Source organism: Phalacrocorax carbo, chromosome 5 (assembly GCF_963921805.1).
Source record: "Phalacrocorax carbo chromosome 5, bPhaCar2.1, whole genome shotgun sequence".
Lineage (NCBI taxonomy): Eukaryota > Metazoa > Chordata > Aves > Suliformes > Phalacrocoracidae > Phalacrocorax > Phalacrocorax carbo.
In genome coordinates this window covers 65,190,994-65,211,094 of record NC_087517.1, presented here as the reverse complement: position 1 = coordinate 65,211,094, position 20,101 = coordinate 65,190,994, and the positions used below count along the sequence as shown (strand labels likewise).

Here is a 20,101-nt window from a genome sequence, read left to right as displayed (position 1 = left end):
ATACCTCCAAGTACATGTTTGCAAGTAGGTCAGGAGGAGACTCGATATGATCGAGATCGACTGTGAGCTCGATACGAAGGTAAAGTTCATCTTGAACTTTTGTGCAGGTGGTATTAAACCACTGAACTTGATGGATGACTGTTCTTGCAGAAGTGCGTAGCTTGCAGAACTGGATCTTGAGTCAAAGCCAGGTCCTGCATGTGCACACATGTACGGCTTCCATGGAGCGGAAGTTAAAATTTTTCCAATGTACCTGTTTAAATGACGAGGTGAGTTTCCATTTTCAGATTGATCAGGCCACACATTTTTTGGTTTACTGCACATGAGTGGAGTATTAGGTCCTTAACAGCCAGGTCATTTGAAATGAAATATTGCTGATATCTACCCTACAGTCACAGAAACGTAAGTGTCCATTTAATTTCCATGTCTGTGAAAGGGCTGTAAACCCTTTTGAAAGCTTTGTTAGACAGCTTCCAGTAAAGAACAGCTGATTTATCTCGTGATTTTTTCAAACTTCTGAAATGTAACTGTAGGTATGTAACCGCTAAATGAGTTGTATGTAAACACACACACTGCAGTTCTCTGGCACCATCAGAAGTGCTTTGATCTACATAGCTGGTTTTACTTCTAATTTCTTGAATAATTTTTTTTTCTACTGAACCGTCCAAGAGGTTCTATCAAGCTGCCCTTGCCTCGGCTTGTATGATATGACATACATATCCTCTCACCAGCAGGGCTGCTTGGACACCAGTTCAGAGCAGCCAAGGAACAGCTGGAGGGGGCAAGTGGAAGCATGTGATTTTTCTCATGTTTGTCTTGGCATTTTAGAGCAGTCTGAGCTTTTCCAGACTTGAGTATTCATTAATACCAACGAGAGGAAATAAGTCATTTATGTTAAAATAGAGAATGAATGCAGAATTAAATATTTTTGGCTAACTAAATTTGGCATAGCTGGGAGACTTGTATGGGTTGAACAGAAGACTGTTAACAGAAAGGGAAATTTCTATATATCATACTATCTACCATGCCTTTGAAAGCAAAACATCACTAGAACAAAATAGATAAGCAGTTACTTCAATTCTAAAATCTTATCCTTTCAGTCTGTTACTGCCACGCTATTAGAAAAGGTTTCAAAAAATAAGTCCAAAAAAAAAAATTTTTAAAAAAATAAAAGTTAGACCTGCAAAAGTTTTCCCTTCCCTCCACCGTGGTCCAAGGCGTCTTCTGTTTCTTGTTCATGATCAGTCAGCGTGAATGAGCCGTAGAAATGTGTTCAGAAGGCACATGCAGCCTTGAGTATCCTATGGAAAAAATTTCTTCCATCATCGTGTCAAGAGAGAAGTGGCTTTGACCCTGACAGCTTTACCAAGTGGCCCCTTCTCGCTCCACTCCTCTTTCTCATGGAGAAGGCTGGGGAGCGCGGGATAAGTCGCTTCATCCACAGGTGGGACTGGCCTCTCCAAGGGGGTGGCAAAGGGGTTTTCTGAACGCCGAATTCCTGAATGGAAAGGTCTGTAATTACCAGCCTCCAGACAGAAAACGCGGCTGAGCCACCCCAGCCTGTGTGTGACCACTGTGGCTGCCCCGTTCAGATCTGGATCCACTTGTAGGGTAAAAAGTGTCCCTCAGCTTTGCATCCCAGCCCTTCGCCGTACCTCTCTGGCTCGTGAGATCCGCCTGCTTTAGTGGTGCCAGAGCATGTCCTTCAGGCTATTTATTTCTTAGCTAGGGGAAAGATGCTGCATGAGATTGTCATGCTCCCGAATGCACCAGCATCTAGGTGATAGCTGCTTGCTGTTGACACACACCAACACGTCTGCACCCGGGGAGGTCCTTCTTCTGGTAGGGAGGGGTCCTTCTGGGGACGTAAAGCTCCTTTTTGGTACAGTGGACAAATCTGGCAGCCTGACTGCTGCCAGTTACACTCTGGGGCTTTCAGGTATATTGGGGTGTTTGCTGGAGGAACACTGTTGAGTTAAAGCCATAATTTCTCTATGGAGGGGCCCATCCTGTGCCTGGTGGCACTGCCCTGGAGCTATCGTGGGATTTGGCACAGCTCCCGCGAGCTGCCGACCCTTCGTGACAATGCCTGGTGCAAACAAATTGCCCAGCTGACCCAAGCGAAGACAGTTCAGGACCTGGGAGATGATTAACAGTTTGGAGAGGGGAGCATAGCCTGGCTCAGCCTTGCCAGAGCTTTCAGCCTCTCCTGCAGCACGGCAGTTTGGGTTGAGTGAGTTTTGGGGATTTTCTGGCTGACAGCAGGATGGGACTTTTATACCATTTTTTATTCCTGCCTATGTCAAATTGCTTTTGTCTAGCTGATTGCTCTGTGCAAGTTGTAGCAAGTTCTTTTTAATTAGTTAAATATTAGTGATTTTTTTTTTTTTAGCTTACACATTGATTCTAGTTTTATCAATAAATAAAATTAGAAGTCTGTTCAAGCAAATGCACGCTGATGGCTGTAAAATAAATCTCTGAGAAAGGGCCAGCCAGGTAAAGAAAGAGCAAGGAGCCGTTTCTAAAACCTCATGTTTAATATCACTGTTTCTCTTTTGACTTGCCTGTTATTGTAACAGATTGCCTCCTGCAGATTTTTACTTTGCAAGCTAGCTTGAAAATCATAAGTAGTTCATGCTATTAAAACACACTCAAACAATATCTTCCAGTTTTATCTGTCTGAAAGACTTGCAATTTCCACAGTCCAAAAATATTTAATTTACTGTAATTTAAAAGCAGCTTCAAGTTACTAATAACTACATCCATATGCTTTTGCATGCTAGGACGGTGAATATATGGGTTAGCAATAACAACTCTGTTGCTGAATACATCAATCTGAAAAAGTTCATCTGGATTTGTGTAAATGAACAATCATTTCTATTGTTTCTTATGCTATGATTAAAATTGCTAGTGTTTTAAACATATGAGTTGGGGTGCCTAAATCCGAAGATTTTATTTTTTAAAAAATATTTTCATTTAAAAAAAATATTTAAATGTTTAAAAAAATAAGTCATCTTTAAGTTGCCATCTCCGCAGTGAAGAGGGCAGGAAATACATAAATGGCTCCAGTTTCCAAGGTTTAAGAACACAACGTGAGTATCACAGTGCTTGCAGTAAAAATGTGCCAGTGCCAACGCTAGTTTAAGATTAAAATGCCTAGTTTAATCGATTAGTAAATGTCTGAGAAGAACGGAGACAGGGGTAGGCCTTTCTTCTTGCCTATTCCAGTGGTGCCTAAAGAAATCAAGGTGTAGCTCTGTCTCTGTGTCCTTGCCGGGGGCCAGGTTCCAGCCTGGTGCACAGGGTGCCCCTTGCCTAAGGCAGGGCTTGGGCACCCGCGGCACCCGGCTGCAGCCTTCGGCTTGCCAGGGGGCCCTGGGGCTGGTATTACAAGGAGTGGGGCATATTTACCTCTAAGTACAGAATGAATTACATTTCATGTTTATAATACTCATTTCTTCAAGGCCTATATTTAATACAGAGATGGCGTCTGCTCTGAACAGAGGTATGATACCAGGGTACTACCATAAAACCTCTTCCAGATGAGATAAATTACAGTATGGAATTTTATTAGCGTATTAGGCAGAAATTAAGTCACAAGTGCCACAATAAATAAAAACAGAGTACAATAAGTTTGATAAAAACCAAGCCTTCTTTTATATCCCAAGTTATCTTCAGTACAGTGTGTCTTTATTGTAGCGGAAAGATGCTCAGTTCATTTGTTATCAGTTTCAGGAAATGCCAATAAGCTGGTTGCTCAGCCTACAGCACTAAATATTCTAATGCACGAATCAAAGTTCACTCAAAGATAATCCTTAATGAACTCAATGTACAATAAACTTCTGGATTTTTCCTCTACTAAGTACAGGAGGGAACTTCATATACCTTTCATTTTCAGGTGAAGGTTTCTGTCAGGCTGATTCATTTAAAACAGCCAGAAAACCATGATCCTGTATTTAGCATCTTCATTCATTTTCTTATTGGCTTGTACAGAGCTCCCGGAGGCTCCCTTAATGAAAGGAACTGCAAGATGTCTGTCAAGCTTGCTGAAAAGTCTCTGTTGATTTTTCAGATACTCCAAACCATTGAGTGTGCAACTTTTTAACCTTTCTAGCAGGATAACCTAGCCCAGACACTGTGCTGTTTCTGATATTCAAGCCTGTCCCACCACGTGACTCTGTAGTCACAGGTTTGTTCGGCTAGCTTGGGTTTCTCCATGTGATAACAATTTGTTGTACTGATTTTTCTAATTCTTCCAAAGCTTTCAAGAAAGAATCTGTTTTCTCTAGAAGTCAAAATTAGCAATTGATGTTCGCTTCCTTGCCACTTTTCCGGTAATTGCTCGGAGCCCAAATGATTGTCCACTTGCTGTTCGATGCCAAGACCCACTGAATCCTGTTGGGAGTTTGTATAAACCCTGAAAGACAAAAATGAACATTTGGCATATGTAATTACACTTTTAAAAACACATTATAAACCTAAATGGAAATCATCAATCTTTTTTCCTTCAGAAGGAAGTAGTATTCACTGCAAATGGAAATATAAACTTGCCAGAGTTTCCAATCTTGAAAGAATTAGAGATTCCTGTTAAAAACTTTTCCAAGTTGCATAACACCTTTATTTTTCTACATATTCAGCTTCAGATAAACTTCACATTACTGAGTCTTGAAAGGGCCCCCCTAAACAAGTGATTCCTACCCATAGTATTATCTGACAACAACATCAGCGGTTAAGTTGGCCGAGTCAATGTTTACCAGATGTTCGTTGCACTGACACTTGCCAAAATATGTCCTGTAATTGAGACTTTTTCGTCAGCTTACAGCTTTTCCTGCTGTTCCCAGATTGCTTCCAACAGTCAAAAGGGGGATGCTACAGAAAAGCCAGCCGGGCCATTATTTACGCAGGAGCCTGATAAGCTAGAAAGAAGATATCAGAGTAGGTTTCTTAACAGGAATAGAGATGTAAATTACATAAATACATTTTAGCTGTTATCAGGGGAAAACGCAAAAGAAGGATTTGATTTACTTCTGTTTTACTTGTGATCAGTTTTTATGTGATTGTTTTCCCACATTTGGAAGAATTAAGAGTCCTGAAGGGTTTGGAAAGTGATACGAGCTTATCATATGAAAAATATCGTTTGATTTCCGCTGTGATCTGGATAGAGATCCGGTAATTTTCTCTGTGGCTTATTCATCCTCTCTGCAAAGTTTTCCTCTTCCTTTAAAGAAGAAAGTGAAGACGCGAGAGCACACAGTAAGGCACATGCAATAACAGGTGAAGGCAGGCTGGTGGACCAGAGAAAACTATTTTTTAGACAGAATCTGAATGAAACTGGCTTGACTGAGCAAGGAGGCACCAAAGCATGGAAGCAGAGAGAGGTGAAGAAAAGCTTTGGGGAAAATTAGGCAATCTGTAGCACAAGCAAGCCCTGCTTTTCGTTAAAAACCACATAACTGGCTGAGTGTGATTTTAGAAACTGAGACTGGTGCCGCATTAGACGCGCAGAGGAGAGCCCGCTCCAGAGCACCAGCCCATGGAGCTGGATGCGGGCAGGGAACCAGCACCTGGCCTGGGCCCAACTCCTGGTGCGAAGGAGGGAGGTAGCTGAGGTGCATAGTTGGTTACTGGGGAAGGGACAGTGCAGGGCATGCTGAAGCATCTCTGGAAGAGACTTTACCCCCTTAAATTAGCATGTAGATAGTTTCTTTAAAAAAAAAATAATAAAAGCAAAACAAAATGAAAAAACACCCCAAATCTCTTTAGTTATATGAATCTTGTGTAGCTCTAAATATAAAAACATTTGTGCTAAGGAATTTCCTTGTACTTATTTTGGGAGGTCATCTGCTGCACAATGCCTTTTTTCAAGAGTACAATGTGTTTCATGCTCCAACTTTTTGTAAGGAGAGCAGAAAACAAATGAGTTTTATAACTGCAAGGAAACTAGAATTTACCCTCAACTTCTTCACAACATGGGATCAGAAATCACTCAAGCACAGATTAGCTGAAAAGGAATAAATTAAACTTAAATTGCTCCACATAGACTAATAAATAAAATAAATGGCCATCATCCCAGATGAAATACTTAGATAAGTATTTCGAAAAGCACATCTACTTGGCATTTGCTGCTGTGCTGCAGCTCAAAAGGAGATTCATTAGGTTGGAAACAATGCTCAGCCAGTATCTCTTTAACTTTTTATTCTCATGATCATAGATTAATCATGTTCAAAATACAGAATTCTCCATACTGAGACGTGTTGGTGTTGTCCCTGGTCAGGAAGAAAAGTTCAACCATCGTGGTTTGTTGCAAAGTGAAGTCTGAAAATTTTGGGTTTCAGAAAGCCTGACTGAGCTTCATAGTGTTTTCTCAGCATTGTGATTTAGTCGTGCTTTTCATGCCCACCTCTATACTACTGATGTTTAAGACTTCCTGAGCAAACTACCTTTGTCATTGGTCTTGTAAGAGAAATCACCTATAGAAAATATTTCCTTCACGAAGAGTATATTCTCATTAAAATTAGTTGGTAAGAGAAAATTTCTGCAGAAATTGCTATTTGAGTAAACCCAAGTAAACAAATGGGACAATGACTGTTTCTCTCGGCCATCTGTACAGACCACTAAAAATAGTACAGCTACCAATGTGCTGCACATAGCAGGCTGTGTGTTAAAATTCACAGGTGAGTGTTTTCGTTAAGTAAACAAGTGATTTTGTAGTGCCTGCTGTTACTTGTGTATGGATTTTTATCTGAAAATCCCGTAATAGTCTTAGTGACTGTCTGCATTAATTGTTCCTAAATAAGAGCAAAAGCCCACAAGCTTTTTCCTCACCTCGGAAAGTCTGCGCTGCCTGATGAGAAACAGCATCCACCTACTGAAGGTGAAAGCTCTCTGGGTGTGCTAGTAGGGGGTGCTGAAAAGCAAATGAACTGAGATAAGCCGTGCTCCCCGAAACTTGGTGGAAAGTCTTTTGGGCTAAGCAGGGAATAAGCCTACAAGCAATAGGATTCAGTTTAGACCAGTACCTGCTTTCAGTAATTACCAGTGAGCTGTTTACAAGGTTAATGGAGGGTACAGAGTTACAGAATTAGAACAAAAGTACTCAGGCAAAGAGACATTGTTGTTGTTATTTTTATTATTATTGTTCTTATTATTTTGATAGAAACTGAAATAAGAACCGATATTTTATTTGTCAAATGTATTTTTGTAGGAAACCTAATAATTTGCAAGCGCTAATAACTTCAAGTGCCTAGACTTAACTATCTGATCAGATAAGCTATGAAAAATCGAAATAGATTAGGAGTATATGCCCTCAGCTCTAGGTGATGAAAATAATTTGTTTCTTAGATGGCCCATCTAAGTACATACTGGCTATTCCTCTTCTAGGCTATTCTTGTCTCCCATTTGTTTAGCTGAGTGATAAGAAACATACCCTTTTACTGGCAATTCAGTTTAGTTGCCTGAATTCAATGGGATGTGTGAGTAGGACATATAAGTGCCTCTCATCCGGGGGCATCCGTGTCTAGTGTCAAATACTTTACAAGCAAACCCACTGTTAGAGTAAACAGACTACAAAGTGCTGGTAAATCTATGTATTATCTTAACTCCCTGCTGAAGAAATAGAAAATAAAATCAATAGAGAGGCTCAATATGAATACACTAAAGAAAAACTCAAGGTTAAAATAAATACTCTTTTTAATTTTTTTTTCTTCCCTAAATCCTTCCTCAAGGAGGTTAAGTGAACAGCACTTGTTTGGTGAGCTTTCTGTACAGCACGTTCTGTACAGCACGTTCTCCAAGACGGTGACTTCCCATCACTGATACAGAACTGGTTTTCCCCTCCAAATCCATGCCCAGTTTAGCTACTGTGCCATATATTGCCCGGACCTCGCAGCGACATGTCACAGTGAAGACAATATTCTGTTGCTTCACTTTTCTCTGGATAAAGTTGCTTATTGGGCCAAACCACTTATCCTCAAATCTCTTATGTTAGGGAGGCCGTTAGAGTGTCACAGGAATACAAACATTTCTTTCCTTTTGTAAATCTTTAACTATTTTTCCTCCTTCCTCTTTTATAGTTTCAGTCTATAACTTCAACTTATTCCCTTCCAAATTATAGCAATGCTTTCCTTTGTGAAGTTAGGTCATGTCTAAAACAAGAAATTCCTGACCTTAGAAAAAAAAAGAAAAAAGAAAAAACAAAAAAACCCAAACAAACAAACAAAAAACCCCACCTAACCCCCTAAACCAAAAACCAAACGAAGCACAGCAAAAACTTTCCAAACCCTTTCTTGCTTCTTTGGAGATGTATTGTACCTAATGACTGAACATTTCTGTTTCTGTTAAGTAACTGCTTGCTTGCATCACACTGCATCCTCAGAGAAGAAAATAAGGATCTTGGTAAACGTCTCCCCTTTGAAGCTGGCCCAAGTCTGTGATTCTGGCTACTTTAGTTATGTAAGTTCTTTCTACCATCCCTCAGGCAATGTGATGATCAAAGACAAGCCGGAATATCCCAAGAATTAATTTTTACTATTTTAAATGCTAAAGAACAGGAAAATTAAAAGCATGACCAAACAAAATCAATAAACGATGATTATTTCAGATACGTTCTCTCTGGGAATGCCTATGAAAGGTCAGATCTGCCTGCAATATGTTAATATATCCATTCCCCACGTGATCTCCAGGTCCTGTTTTGTGTATAGACCTGTTATGAAGTTGGGCAAGAGAAATTCTATTTCCTTCTAATAATTAGCCTTTTGTAATAAGAATAAGCTTTGTATGAATACGAATGAGAAAAATACAAGAAATTCTCATTTATTCCTATATGAGCAAACCCAATATTTGCCAACTAGTTATAAAAGCTGCACTGAGGGACACAATGGTCAAGTTAGTTCCTGCACCTCTCTGCTTACCGAATGTTAACTGAAGCTTTATCTCCTGCAATATGCTCTACATGTTTCAGTATTTCACCGGAGGAACTGCTAATATATCTCTATGCAGTGGAACTTCTGTTCCCTAAAATTCACTGCTAGGAGAAGTCGAGTCTAATTTCACTGGCCACGCTTTGCAGTCTTGTCTCACCGATGCGTGTTGAAGGGAGGTTTGGTGAGGCAACGGCTGGTCGGGGGCGCGGGGTCTTGCATGTGGTCGCATCTTCTGTTCTCTGATGATTTTCTTGGCTGGGGGCTGCAGCAGACAGGATGTTCCCTGCGAAACAGTAGGAGCAGGAGGGTGAGGATTACTTGGGTTGGAGATTTCTACATCCGCACAGAAGGGAAACATTTTTTCCTCTCTGACGGGACTCTAACTTTGTTCTGGTTAACTATTCATTGGTGCGGTTTTGTAATAGGCTGGTCTTGGAAATAGCTCAAGGGTTGGTTAAATATATATTCAGCGTATTTGCACTCTCCTTTGTTGTTGAGAAAATAACAGTATTTTATTCCCTCTCTGCCTAACTAGCATCTTCTTTAAAGTGATCCTACGCTTTGAAGATAGGGTTTTAGTGTTGACCAAGGCATGATCTTCCCGCCTATGAAAGAGCATGTGCTACTTGCAAATAGAAGAAGGGGAACTAAAAAAAGAACTTTTTATAAGTCAACGTTCTAACGGCCAGTTTTGGCATACACCCTTCCAAAAAATCAAGTAAAATAGGACAGCAAACAAAATTGAAGGGAAATAGAAGTAATAAAATCCTGCTTTTCAGAGACTTCACAAAGAGAGTGAGGGATTATTGATGAAGTTGCTTGGTTTTTCTTTCTTTCTTTTGGATGCTTTAGACTTTGCCTGTGGTGTAAACAAAAAGGAAAAGATTCCTGGAATATTTTCTATTTCTCTGGTTATCTAATTTAATAAAAAAGCAGCACTAAATATAAAAAAGTACAGTTAAATTCTTCAAAGATCATAAGCACAAGCAGTGATCTATTATAGCAATAAGTTATATGAATTTCATTATGAAATATGTTGTTATTATAGCTGCTGGGCTCAGGATTGTGTTTGGAACAGAAACCATCCAAGGACATTGACACTTTCTGAAAAGAACATAAATTGCATTTGAAATGACACAAACCTTTTTATTGCCCCGTCACCATGTTAATTTCCTATTCAATAGTACTTTATTTTAGTCAAAAGTTCTGGTATACAATAAATTCTACCTGATTTAAATGTGACCACCGCTGTTGAATAATGGCCAGAGAGCTTTTAATCTTACTGCAGAATAGCAGCAGTTAGCTGAGCTCCTAGAGAGCTTGCCCGTGCTCAGACCTAAGGCTCAGACATTACTTATGTTAATGTATGGAATTTAGTAATTCAGACTGAAAGGAAGTCAGAGGAATGTGACTTTATTTTATTGACATTTAGTGACATTTATTTTATGTCACCTTTCCATTCCTGTAAAAAGGTAAAGCAGGTAGCAATTTAATGACATATTTTGAAAAACAGCTTGAATAAATACTGTTGGATGCAGTGACAATCTTTTTGTGCATATAGGTAATCAACGATATTGTTTTCACATGATTCAACAGTAGGACTCTTCCAAGTGGCTTTTTGAGACCCATCTTACAATCTTATGTGTGTACATATGGATGTATATATTAAGTGTAGGGTGCATCTGTGCCCTGTTAGCACAGACCTCTGTCTGCATGTATCTGTCATGACTTTAATACTTTTTTTGGTCCAGTAATGACAGCTTTAAACTCACATCTGACTATAAACATGGTATTAAAAATGCCAATAAATCAGGAACTAAGAAAGGTAGATTTTAATTTTACGTAGTTTCAGATTTTGGACTGATTTACACCCTAAACAATGAACTTATGGGCAAGCCAGGGAAGGACTTAGCTGTTGGAAAAGAAAGCCTGGAAATAAAAGTTTTCTTTGTTGTAAAGTTGATGGTACTAAAATACAGGACTATTGCCCATATCTGCATCATTCTTTTTGGATCTTACTTGTTTTATGCTCGTTAAGGAACCAAAGCAGTGATAGACGTTTGGGTTATTGGGAGACTCCCTGGTGGAAACAACTTCGTTTCTTAACTTCATGTCATGGCGTGCGCTTACGCTGCGAGCAAAGCAAAGCATCTCTCTACTTCAGGGACCTAAACTGGCTGTCAGAGAGTGTAAACACTAACTCAGGGTTGGAGAAAGGTCTTCTGGGTTTGGGGTTTTTTTTTGTGTAGAAATACAGTTTTCTGAAGCACCCCAGGCATGAGAACCTCCCACCCTTGCCGTGCAGCACTGTCTGTGGTTGCTATTGCCTTCTTTTCTGTAACAGCCTGCTCTATGAACATGAATGAGGTATATTCTTCACGTTAGAATATTGCAGTTGAGTTTATAAGGAAAGGTAATGCCATCTAAAAGCTGTATAAAACAAAATCTATGCAAAGACATCTGCTTTAGATCTAGTCAGGGGAGAGAAATAGGCGTTTCCTATGGAGCAGTTCATCCCAGTGCAGTACGTAAAAGAGATCAAAAGTAAAAGATACGGGAACAGTACCCCAAGCACAAAATATTACTTCAGCTATGCAGAACTTGTTACCCATTAGCAGGTAAAACAGGCTTAACTCATCTGTCTTAATAAAGTGACTTTAATAATGATCTATGATCAGCTCAAGCAGACTGCATAGCACATGTCTTTATTTTTTTCCTTTTACTCTCTTTTTTTTTCTAATTGTTGCACCTGATTTTTATAACTGTTACACACCCCTTGCTTCAGGCTTCTGAAATAGCTTTTCTGTTAATGGGATCTGATAAAGCCTTAAAAAAGACTTGCTCTAGTAACCATTAAGGACATGTTCTATTAAGACCATTCAAATGAAGGAAAAGATGGGTGCTTAGTGGAAGGGCTGCCTGAAGAGGAATCTGTCACTAATATCCACACAGTACTTTATTGTCTTTTGTTCATGCTTAGGAGATATAATGTGGAATTCAGACCTCTTGGGGACCTCCTTAAGTCGCACCATACCCTTCTGCTATTTTGAGTTTGCATAGCATTCATCTCAGTGTGAAGGTTTAATCACCTGTCCCACAGGGATGCTACCAGATGCATGTGTCTCTGTAGTGCTTCACACAGAGTTTTGAAATCTGGAGAATTCATCTCCCACCTAACTGTATGCTTTAGCAGTCTAGTGTGGCCATGAAAATAAGATATTGTGTGTGTGTGCAGGGAGATGTGACGTCAGGTTGCAGACCGCGGCTCAATCTTAGAGATTTTGCTGGCTGAGCAATGACTTTGCTTACTTTTTCTATTAAGTGAATGATTTTGGGTGCGTCCTATCAAACAAAAAATCAGTACATGGTACAGGCAACTTAGCATGTTAAAAGAGGTTTACTGATTTCTCAAAAAGATAGTTTAGTATGTTCATACAAGGGGCTGGGAGAATTGTAGCAATGGAAACACAGATGAAATGCAACCCTGTGTATCTGGGCATTTATTCAATATTGCTGGTATAACTATAGTTATTGAGTATCATCTAAGAAAACCCTGCAGGAATGATCTAAGTGTTCTGGTATATCAATTTACACAAAGATGTTTTCTTGGTAGACATATAGTTCACACCAAAAGGTATTTGAGAGATTTTTCTAAGGCAGTGGGGTAATAGGGAAGAAAACCGAACGCCAGGAAAAATTAACTCTTCTTGAAATACTATACATTAGAGTGCTGTTTTCCAGTGTTTAAACCTGCATTTTCACTTAGCACGCTGGAGCTAACTAACCAGACAGCTGAATAGGTGGTTTGTCTTATGTGCAGCTTGAGCACCCAGGCTGGACTTGTAGTTAATGCCAAGTGAAACATTTTTTGCCTTTGACTGTGCCAAGTGCTATTTGCACCCACCAGCACGCTGGGACAGCGGTGCACAGTTTGACGCTGTAGCAATGACCTCTGAGAGCTTGGGTTAAGTTGGATTCTGATGAAGTAAGCAATAATGAAAGACGATTTTACTGAAGTGTTACTTGTTTGCTAGTTTGTACCTAGAAATGCTCATAAAGTCAGTACCAAGACCACGTTCGCCCTATGGACTCTAACTACTCTTACAAATATCTTTAGAAGGGCTTAATCATGAAATTGAGAGAGTTATAGATGTAAGCCATTTCTCACCATGCCCTCCGTTACCTGGAAATGCAGAGGTTAAGAATTCACATTTCTGGTCAGGTTTTTTTGCTGTTCCAATTGGGATTCTTTCTCTAAGTGTCATTATAATGTCATTTCTTCTGGAAGCTTTGTTACGGTTTTGTGAGCCTGCCTATGGTTTTCAGAGGTTCAGATTACTGTCAAAGTATGTACCAGCATATGCCAACGTAACATAATACATAATACAAGTCCATAATACAAGTATTAATCACCAGTGTTGCTTATCAGAGCAAAACAAGCTCTCACATACACCTTTCCACCAGGATGCCGGATCATTTTCTAAGGCATTTACATCAACTCACCAGAGCCAACGATAGTTTTCTTTCTAAGTAGGTGCTGAGAGAAAAAAAAAACAAAACATATAAAAGTTTAAGAATTAGTTTACTGGTTCCTAATATATTTACTGGACAGTCCCTTTGGGTCTCTTTCAATATATCGGTGCAGTACACACTGCATTTGTTTTGTGGCTTATCTGAGCATCCTGATCCCTTTTCCCGTCTCTATTACAAATATCCTTTCCTGTATAGCTTATAAAGAGGGATCACTGGTTTTTTTCTGCCATGTCCAGTTGGTAACTATGATGTCCAGAGGGCTTCTACTGCCAGGCATTCTCCTTCCTCTTGTAAGGCTCTGTCATGGCCATGCAGGTATTTTGTAGCTCTTTGTCAATGTGCACTGTTTGTAGCTTCTTTCCTTTCTCAGAATTACACTCCTTCCAATTTGTGGCACTTCCGTACTCTCCCTTAACGTAAGCACTCAGTTTACATGCTGCTAAAATTTTATCTTCTCTTCAGAAGGGCTCTTCAGCATCTGCCAGTTGTTCTTTAGAACCATATTAATTTCTTACTGATTTTCTGTGCCAAAAGTCCAGTTCCCCCTTGTCTAAGGCAATGCCAGAAAATGCAACAAAGCTTCCCTTTTCACTATCAGTTGAACCCTCCTGCTTTTTGCACTTCTTTCCCTCAAAAATGTACTGAAGCTCTTTACCACTTTTTGAGTGTGTGTGTGTGTGTACCTCACTTCAAGTGTATAACTTGAAATAATATCAAAATGATCTACAGCAGGTCTACATCTATTCCTTTTTCCTATAATTCTAAGTTTAGCATTCGGACTCATTTCCTTACAACTCCTGGCATCATTATTCAGAATATTTATCATTACTCTAGACTTTCTTCCACAGTTTATCTTATAGTTGAATATGTTATGATATGATATGAAAACTGCTCAAAAAGTGGTACGGGTATCATTTGATTAGTTGTTGTATTATTAGTAATTAATTCTGCTTATGCACTTCCATATCAGTGTCTGAGTTTCACAAATACCTTTGAAATCTTAAGAACTATAAAAATAACTGATACAGAGGGACGCTTTGTGAATGCCTTTTTCCTAGCCTGTTATTTCGATATGTCAAATCAAATTGGGAAGCCAAGTTTCATCATGCAAGTTTGGAAATGGCGTGTATTAAAAACATTTACATTGTTACTGAGGTAGAAGAGGAGCAGATCTGCAGAGTGAGGCAATGGGTGCTGAGGACTCAATATCAAAAATGGCATGCACTTGGCAGGGGATTTACTCTGGTCCACTTCTGAGTTACGCTATGGACTTTGCTGTACCATTAATTTACTCACCTAGGTCATGCTCTCGTTAAGATCCCCAGGGACTAATCGGGTGTTAGTGCTACCAGCGTTGCATGGTGGGGCTGGGGCGCGGGGAGAGGACGGGGTGCCCCACTGCTTGGGAGCCAGGGAGAGGGGAGCACCCGCAGGGCCGCGGGGCTCCCGAAATCCTCTTACCCTGCACAGCTGGAGTCAGGCTGGGGGACCAGTCGGAGCGTTAATGGGTGTCCCTGAGTTTCAGGGCTTTGGCGATAGTTGCAGAGTTTCTGGTCGTGCATCATCCCGTAGCGCAACCCACAGCTGGGGTTATTCTGGCTGTTCCCAAACCCACGGAAACAGGCACGTGCCTTCTTGGGCTGAACACAGCTGCTGCGCCGGAGACAGCTGCATGGCCTTTTTCCCCCCTTTTTTTATTATTTTCTAACCTGAAGTAACTAAATAGTTACATCTTCTTATTGCTATCCTGATAATGAACAACCGGCTAACCTACACGGTTCTTGCCCTGCGTGAGGCTGTTCTCGCCGCCCGCTGCGCTGCACGCACACCCACGCGCACACCGAAGCCTACTGCGAAACTTTCACTTGAGATTCCCACCAGCCAAAAAGCCTTACAGCCGCTATTGCTAAGGAGCAATGACCTTTGGATAGCAGTCAATTTATCCTGATTAAAGTTTACATTTTGTTTTTTCAGAAGGAAAAAATGAACACATTTTATAGTAAAGACACAAATTAAATGACAGGGCAAGTGTTACCTCCTGTTATAAAGTGTAAGTGTGCACATTCAGCGGTTTTTCCATGCCTGTATTGGAATGTCTTCACCTGAGGCAAATTGTTTCCACATACATCTATGTCAGTTTTACATTCATTTGGCCAGAGAAGTTTAGGTAATGAATTTTACAATATGTAGGTGAAAGGTAACACCTAAAATATCCGGAGGAAATTATATTTTTTAAGACACACTGACGTGAATCTGGAGTTCTCTTAATGTCCTAAACATCCATCGTATGGTAAATATTGTAATTAATTGTATTTATAAGTAGCTGAAATTAACTCCAGCTTTTCCTATTCTTTAAACATCTGTGTTCATAAATATGGTTAAAATTCTGCAGATTAGGTTTGGTTTTTTTCTCCCCTAAAGCATGGATTTCCCTTCTTCATTTTATGAAGAGTTTAGAACCAGATATTTTTCCTTTTAGCTTACCAGGGGATTAATAATATAGAACTTGGCAAGGAAATTGCTGTCTGCAAACTGGAGTGAATATTACTTGATGTAATCCAGATATAACAGTTCCTTGTGCAAGCTGTACCTTTTGCAGCATAAAGAACATAGGAACGATCTAGTGGCCTGTGCAAATAAAGAGGAAGCAACTTTAATCTGTAGGCATGAAGGAGGGATTTCCACCCCTCCCCCTGCTTTAGGCAAGGTATATTTAACACTGAGAAAATAGGATTTAAAAATAGTTCCAGTTTGGAAAAAAAAAACACCACTTGAAAGAATACAAATTTGGGGTTGGATTGGTTTTTTTTTGGGGGGGGGGTGTTATTTTTGCTGATGCCTTCCAGAGTTATGTTTGCTCTGTACTCTGACTATTCAAATCTTGGTGGCTGCCATGGCTTTTTGAATGAAAATGAAGTCACGCTTGCAGTGAAAGCACAGCAGTAGCAGCCGAAATCTAGAGGTAGATGAGATCTAGAAGGATCCACCACATCCCTTCCTTATAAGTACTCCTGAGAGGGGAGCGGGGGGGAACTGACACTCTGCTTTGTATCAAAATGTCAGTGTGAAGTGCGAGTTCAGAGCACAAGTCTGAGCTTCGGTGTCTTCTGTTCCCCTGGAAATGCAGTCCTAAAACGGAGGCGCCGCTCCCTTGCACACATGCTTAGGCTGCCCACAAGAAATACCCCAAACACTTCCTCAGCTGGGGTATGCAAGAGGGCTGCCTATTATACTGTTGTTAATCTACCATATTTTTAATATCAACTTGGAAGGTTTTTTCCCTATACGCACTGAATCACCTTCCTGAGGCTTTGCTTTTTTTTTTTTTCATATACTGAAATATCTGTACTTTCCTGTCTATACAGCAACGGTGCGTGTGATCATTTGAATTTGGTCCAAGGAGTTCAAGCCCTGTTTTAGATATCATTCATTTGTCCAAGCCTATACCTGCAAAATGTCTTTCTTCTTCCTCAAGCGGGAGGAAACGGATCAGATACTTAGCTCTGGACAAAGTCTTGTTTTTACATTTTTCTGGTGCTTAGCGTTCATTAATCGGTGTATAAATTCATGTCACCCCGGCAAGCTGCTTGTCTCGGTGCTTGAGTAGTGGACACGAACCGCTATACAATGAAGTTGTGATCTCACCGCCAAAAGTTGACATTAAATCACTATCTCCAAACCGAAGATGTGCAAAAATGGTTTGATGCCTTCCTGTGAGCACATTGCCCTAATGCCTTTGAACAGAAGCTGCCAGCTGTGTGTTTTGCTAATAGAAACCAATTCTCTGAAATGCGTTAGCTTGCTTGCCCAGCTAAGGACAATCTCCTTCATTCATGTGCACAATATAAATAAAAATAAAAAAAGACCAGCAGAAGGTAGTAAAATCAGCCAGACAAAAAAAAAAAAGAGGAGGCATGTTCCAGTTCTATCACTTAATAAAGCACTGAGATCCAAAAATGAAGAAAAGGGGTGCACAAGGGTTTTTTTTACAGGCTTTGGAGAATTTTGCTGTAATTTGCCAACGGATTTTGTAGGCTTTATGTTAACAAACACTCATGTGTTCACCGAAACACGTGTGCACTATGGCACCGGGTACATCACACGATACGCACCTTCCGCTGAGGTTTTTGGGTGCTGTCTTAATGAACATTAAGCAGCCACATATAATGCTAACTGCTGCAATGCCTAAAAACTATAGAAGTTACGGTATACTATTACATACCTTAGTTACTTTTTTTTCTACAAACAGGTCAAATATATGCTTAACATTTTAATAAAACGTGAGTTTTATTAATAAAAGTAGTCCTTGATTGCACTCGCAGATAAATAAATGAGAACATATTCTTTAAGATCAAGCCCATAGATAATATAACTTTATAGGGAAGTCATTCTTTGCTAAATACTGGAATTTATTTTGAAATTTCTTTATTTCTCATTGATTATTATATGCTACATATTACCAAAACACAGAGCACACAATTTCTTGATGTCTCTTCCATTAAATGCTACAATAAAACCCATACTTCTTAAATTATACTTCCTCTCCTTTCACTGATCTGTGAAAATGTTAACTTGTTTAACAGGATGAAACGTAGAATTTTACATATATATATATATATATAAAAATAATACATTATATTTAGTATAAAACTATTATAGTATATACACTATCGCAAACAGTATGTATAATATGTGTGTATATATATAACTATTCCAGAAACTTGGAGTTTTGAGAGATAGTTTTAACCATTTATACAGAATAACTTTATAGCCAGGAAATCTCTTGAAGAGGACCTCAGGAGGAGGTATGTTTTATTAAATTCTCTAGGCTTTTTCCGGTACTTATTTGAATTATTAGGTTGGGGTTGTTGGTTTTTTTAAGGAAAAACAGTAGCACTGATTTTGGGCTAAACTTCTTCCAAATGGTATTTATAGTTGCACATTCGGCAAAGTATTTTAGCACATGTCCATGCCTATTTCCAACACCATTTCAACCAGTGTTTCACTTGAACCCTATATATTCCTTATGCAGTCAGAATGCTCCGTACCGCCGAGCCACACACGTCCTTGCATCCATTTTGCCCTAACTACCCCTCTCCGAAAGGGAGCGCTCCACAGCGCTGCACTGAATACTAATTCTTATGGCCCCAGAATGGAGGAGGAGGAAAAAAAACATTCCTAGCGGCATGGGGGCCTAACTCTCCATCTCGGTGTCTATGTGAAATTAAACATGCATCTTTGTAACGTGTTTGAAATGCAGTTGTACTGAAAGTTTTTTTGTAGAGGGGTATACCTGCAAAGTTCGGCAGAAAGACGTCGTTTACCCAAATGCATTCTGCAGCCGTTACACCTTGCTGTTCTTTCAAGCAGCTGCCTTTCCTCCTAAAGCGTTCCCCTCTGTTGAATGTTACCGTTGCCTTTCTTTGCCACTTGTGCTTGGTACTTGATTCATTCATTGGCATTATTTGCAAAAGCAGCCTCTTAAACTTTAATTTTATCACCATCATAAGCAAAACAAATCGCATACATTTCCATAAATTAAAACCACTGAGCTTGAAGCTTAATTTTTTGCTCATCGTTTGTTTAGTTTTTTGTTGGAGTTTTGCATGCTCAGGCTTTTTTTAGCCAGTGGGATGATAAATGTCCTGCTCACTCAGGCGATGGCCAGCCGAAAGCAATTTGGCAATAACCTGTGTAGTTGTGACTCCAGCTTAAAAACCCTACACAAACCTCTTTTTTACCTTTCAGTTACATTTCTTTAAACAATACAGCACAAATACGAGGACTTGCAGTCACATCTGGCATGATGGGCTGTTGTCACTGTGTTTTTAATGCTGGCACCCTTAGGGGCACATCAGCAAACATGGCTATAATGCGACCCTGCAAGGCCTTCCGTGGCAGAGAGCAATGGATGCAGGCTGAGAGCTTATTTTCAATCTGTATTTTCATTTAGTTATTTTTGCTGTAGCAAATACAGAAAATTTTCAGTGGTGGAGAACTTTACAGGTCCAACAGCAATGAAATGAAAGGTAATGTCTTAAACTACTCGTGCAAATCTCAGGGTCACGTTTTGCCAAGACTGTGAGGCTGTTTGGTTGTCATTAGAAAAATTACATTTGTGTAACTGAAGGAGGATAATTGCATTTATAAATTTGCTTATATATGTGAAAAGTGGTTTATTTCATCATTATGACAGTTCCTCGGGCATAAAACTGCGCGTGCTCTTTCATACTGAAATGGCTTTACAAGCTGAGGTTTTTGCCATACTGATGCAAAGTTTGTGAGAATAATAATTAAAAATGTATAAAATCTTTTTTATTTCCATTTAATAACTTATCTTCTATTCCTTTTTATGAGATTATATTGCTATATGTAGTACTGGGTATTTTAATGGAATGACAAGCGTAAGACTCCATCACACATTAGCACAATAACTGTCTTCTCAGGGGTGTTGAGGGTGATCAGACCTTTGCAGGAACGTGCCTGTGCAGAACCAAAACCTGCCTTTTTGTGCCTCCTTGTGTCATTTGAAAGAAATCCAGCCGGCGTCAGAGAGGGGAGGTGATAATCGTTGGTTCGTATACGTAAAAATTTGGGGTTTGTCCTCCTGAACTGAAAAACTTGTGTTGGTTAAATCTCTCCTGCCT

The 20,101-nt window shown here is 39.7% G+C and overlaps 1 long non-coding RNA gene across 1 annotated transcript; it reads right to left on the bottom strand.

Moving 5' to 3' along the window:
- Window positions 1-3,548: 3,548 nt before the first annotated feature.
- LOC135313705 (uncharacterized) lies at window positions 3,549-9,293 on the bottom strand. The gene is made up of 2 exons (XR_010373241.1): window positions 9,079-9,293; window positions 3,549-4,417 (listed from the first exon to the last, which is right to left on the bottom strand). It is a non-coding gene; the product is annotated as an uncharacterized LOC135313705 (long non-coding RNA).
- Window positions 9,294-20,101: the final 10,808 nt, after the last annotated feature.